A 5237-nucleotide genomic window follows, 5' to 3' on the forward strand; every position below is an offset into this window, starting at 1 on the left:
TTTCCCTCCATTTTGGTTATTGCCAATTCCGCTACAATATATATATATATATATATATATATATATATATATATATATATATATATATATATATATATATAGAGAGAGAGAGAGAGAGAGAGAGAGAGGGGGGGGAGAACGGGGGCACGCATTGGTTTTTGTTTAGGTGATAAAATCTTCAACATTTAAAGTAATTTACTACTGTTTATTTATAAATAATATATTTACTTGTTAATATTTTTTTTTTTTTACATTAGTCTTTAAAAATTATATCCTTTAAATGGCCACCATTTTCAGTTTCACAAAGTTATGGCATTTTAAAATTAACAGTCTCTAGTTCTTGGATTCTTCACATATATACTTTCTTTAAGATAACCCCAAAGGAAAAAGTCAGAGGCTATCAGATCCGGGAAAATGAAGGCCTGTTAAAGTCAGAAAACCTGCTAATTAATCGCTCGCTAAATAATCCACTTTAGGAGTGCCATACTTTGACGGACAGTGGGCAGTCGCTCCATCTTGTTGAAATCACATTTCCGGGTTTTCCTGAGTAGCTGGTCTTAAACAATTTTTAATCATTTGTCGATAGCGCTGTATAGTTACCATCACCGCAACAACTTTTTGTCTCCGAATAAATAAGTATCTATCATTCTTTCCAATGAAACACCATATCATACGTTACATTTTATTGGATGCAATTCACGCTGATAAACGGTTCTTGGATTTTTAATTGCCCATATTCGGCAGTTTTGCTTATTCATGAACTCGTTCAGATGAAAATGGGCTTCGTCGTTCATAATCAGCTTATGGATTAACTCATTTTGTTCGTTGGCTAATTGCTGAATGTGAAGAGCATAAGCTAAGCAAGACTTTAAGTGTGTTGGTTGCAATGACTGAACCATTTGAATTTCGTATAGAAACAGGTGCAATTCCCTCAGAATTCTTTGAAATGACCTTTGGACATCTCAACCTGAGTGGCCCGTCTTCAAGTTAAAGCATCTGGATATTCAGCAATACTGTCCTCTACGAGTGCTACATTTTCAGCAGTACGTACTGAACGTGGTCTGCCAGTTCGTGGAAGGTCACTGATTGAGCCGTGCTGCCGTAATAATTTCACAAGACGATCGATGGTGTTCTGATTGGAAGTTTGTCTGAAATACAGGGTGACCCCCCCCCAAAAAAACGGGCCCCAACTCTAATTAGGCCCCGTTTCTTAGTGTTTTGTCTGAATGAAATGAAACTTTGGTCATAACTAGTTTATTATATTCAAAACATCACATCAAAACACGAGGGTCTTTGGCTTTTTTTTTTTTTTTCTCCGTTGACAGTAAAATGCTCAGAAAAATAATTGAATGTCCTCTGTTTTTTTTTTGGGTGGGGGGGGTCACCCTGTAATAATGCCGACGATAAGCTTTTGGGGGTCAAGATTATGGAACGACGATTTTCAAAATAAAGTTCAATAATTTTGGTTCGTTGTTCAGTGTTAAATTTTCCCATGAACAATTGTCAATTTTTTATTTGCAAAATTCTGAAGAAAAAATAGAAAAACGTATCAAATGTTAAAGTTATTGCTGATTCAAAATAATGCGTGATTTATTCACCACCCTATATTTGTTTAGGAATTAAAAGTCTACTGTTAAAAGCGCTATTGATATGGAATGCAAAATTCAAAATTTAACAGTTTTAAGGGCCAAAAACAACATGTATTTCCTGATAAAGATTGTGTTATGAATTGAAATATCGAATTTAAATTCAATAAATTAATGTTTATTTATTAAACAAAAAACTGAATTTTTTTAATTTTGCATTCCATATCAACAGTGCTTTAAACAGTGGAATTTTTTTTTATTACTTAACGAATACACACTAGATCTGCGTTTCTACTATATCGGACATTTGAACATTACACTTCAACTAGATCTGAAGGGAAACGTGCCAAGCATTACCATCACCATCATGGTACGTAAAAAAGAAAAGAAGAAATTGTTCCTCCTGATGAAAATTCTGTTATGAGTCGAAACATCGAATTTAATTTTCAATAAATAAATATGTTTATTTAATTTTTTAAAACCGTTAAATTTTGAATTTTGCATATATATATATATATATATATATATATATATATATATATATATATATATATATGTAGTAGAAATGGTAATTAATAAAAACTGAAGAAAGTGCTCAATACTGTTTCTGTAAGAGTCTGAGGAAGCTACAGACGGCCAAAAAAAAAACCGGCCGGGTAGCTGAAACAATAATGTAACTTAACAGAAAGATACGGTAATAAAAAATAAAACGTATATATATATATATATACATATATACGATGAAAATGCATTTAACAGGTCAACCAATATCTATGAAACAGCCCTAAAAAATAGTGGATACAAAAATATCGATATCGAATATAAGCTACAAAACACCAATAACTATAATAAAATTAAAAATAGAAGAAAAAGAACTATAATTTGGTATACGGCCCCATACAATCAAATGTTAAAAACAAAACTTGGCAAGAAATTTCTAGATCTTATTGAAAAACACTTTCCCGCAACTAACCCCTTACACAAAATCTTCAATAAAAATACCTTAAAGTTATCCTACAATTGTTGCGAAAATTTAGAGATGATAATTAAAGCACATAATAACAAAATACTAAATAAAAACAGTGCAAACAACAACAAAATAATAAAAAATAGACACCATGACAAAAATAAAACAACACTAGCAGAAATAATAATAATAATAATAATAATAATAACAAACCAACCCCGGACAAGAACAACCATACCATAGATAAAAATACTAATAACGAACAAGATAAATGCAACTGTAGACACCGCACACTTTGCCCAGTTCAAAATAAATGTCTAACAAAAAGCGTAGTTTATCAGGCAACAATATTTGCGAAAGAAAACCCGAATAACAAGAAATATTACGTAGGCATGACTTCCTTAGATTTCAAAACCCGATACTATGACCACAAAAGTACATTCAAAAATAAAAAAACCCGTATAAAAATAACACTAACGAATAAATACTGGGAACTCAAAGAAAGCGGACATTCGCCGGTAGTCGAATGGAAAATAATGAGACAAGCTACCACGTGTAGGCATTTAGACGACCCATGTAAATTATGCCATCATGAAAAATTTGCTATCCTGTACTTTAAAGAACCCCAAAATCTATTAAACTGTAGAAGAGAAATAGCAAATAACTGTGTTCACAAAATAAAACTTACTCTAGGATAGCGATACAAAATAGCTTTAAAACTAACAAAAACAATAGAAAATAAACAAATAAATAAATTAAATAAACATGAATATGCATAAACGATCACACATATATGTATGTATGTATATGTATATATATGTACATATATGTGTGTACATATATGTGTGTTTATATATAAAAAAAAAAGGAAAATGGCTGCCTTAAACCACTAACCTAGTTCTAAAACAGATCCTTTGTTTGATAAAATGCATGCCCATTGGCTGATAGGAAGGGGCGCGGTGGATACTAGAAAGCTGATTGGCTAACTAAAATCCTCAACAGAAAAGGACCATATAAAAACGAGAAACAACCACAGAATTCGCACATAAGCCTGACGAATCCTAGAGTGGATGAAACGCCGAATATTCAGTGTAGCTTAATCGACATATATATTTTATAAATTACTATATATATATATATATATGTATATATATATATATATATATATATATAAAAGTGAACGTGTCTGTCTGTCTGTCTGTCTGTGTGTCTGTGTGTCTGTCTGTCTGTGTACATTTCCTTACACTATAACTCTGTCAATTTTTAGTCTATAGACTCGAAATTTGAAATACCGGGTACTGAGATTTGGGAAAATCGATGTGACGGGTGTCAGCCAGAAATTTGGCTGTTAAGGGGTCAAATTTCAACGATTTAACCTTTAAGAACTCTACCAAACTCCTCCGACAATTTTGGGTCTAGACACTTAAAATTTTAGATATAGGTTCCTTGAACCTGGATCTAACTTAATAAAGTGATTTGAGCCCGAAACTATAAATTTTAAGGGGTCATCATAGGGGTCAAAGTTTTAAAAAATTAACCATTTTTTTTTTTTTTTTTTTTGCTTTTTTTGCACAGCATACACCTCCAAACACCCGAGCAACGCCGGGCACCCCTGCTAGTATATATATATATAGATAGATAGATATAGGTATACATATATCTATCTCTCTCTCTCTCTCTCTATATATATATATATATATATATATATATATATATATGCAAAACCACTCTTCAGCACATCTAGGTATACTTTGGTGCTGGCTTTGAAGCCGACTTCGAATATGTGATGTAGCATGATGTTCCCCTCACTTGAAACCACACCAAAGATTATGTGGGTAGTCCAATGCGTTGAGCTGCGCCTAGATTTGTATTTTGAGGGTGCTGGCAATGGTCCTGTTGTCATAACTTGGATCAGTAAAGAGAACGAGTTGTACAGCGGCGCATCTCCAGTCTCGCTCGTTGAGCATTGTGTCACTTTCAGACGTGAAAGAAGGCTCCTATCGCTCTCGTGATCTGTACACAATTGGCCAAATAGTAGATGGTCTACAACACATTCCTAGATCAATAGCTTTGATACAGGGGAACGAATTGTTTTCTGGGGGGTGGAATCTATTGAGCGAATACATATTGTCGGCTAGTTTTTGAGCTTAAAGTATTTTATTTTTAATTTCTCTTTTAGCTCATTACATCAAGTGGCTTCATGTATTGTCTGGAGCGATGTACATTAACAAAAAAGAAAAAGAAGCTTATTAATATTCTGCATAAATAATGCCATGATCGTTTACATAGTATATAACTTCGCTGTTGCTGTTCCCACCAAGTTGTAAAAACCATTTACATATATGAACAGTAGATACAACAAAATAAAGACATTTTACGACGATTTAATTGAGATTTTTGCGGTAAAAGAGAAATTCTTTTTAGAAGTGGACTTCGCGACATTTCTCCCCTTTTCTTTCTTTCTATTTTGGATTTCAGTAAACAAGAAAGACGTCTTCGTTTGCTTTCTTAAAACCTCTAAAGATGACTAAAAACCTTTTGATCAATTTTGATGTCTTTTTTATCTCGTAAACAATACTTCATTCTAAACACTTTTTGAAACTTATCAAACTGGTTCACCAGGTTTCATAAAAAATACCTATTCACAAACCAGGCAAGTGAAGATGGAACATTAAAACACTGGT

Source organism: Euprymna scolopes, chromosome 32 (genome assembly GCF_053919585.1).
Source record: "Euprymna scolopes isolate OS-2025 chromosome 32, ASM5391958v1, whole genome shotgun sequence".
NCBI lineage: Eukaryota > Metazoa > Mollusca > Cephalopoda > Sepiida > Sepiolidae > Euprymna > Euprymna scolopes.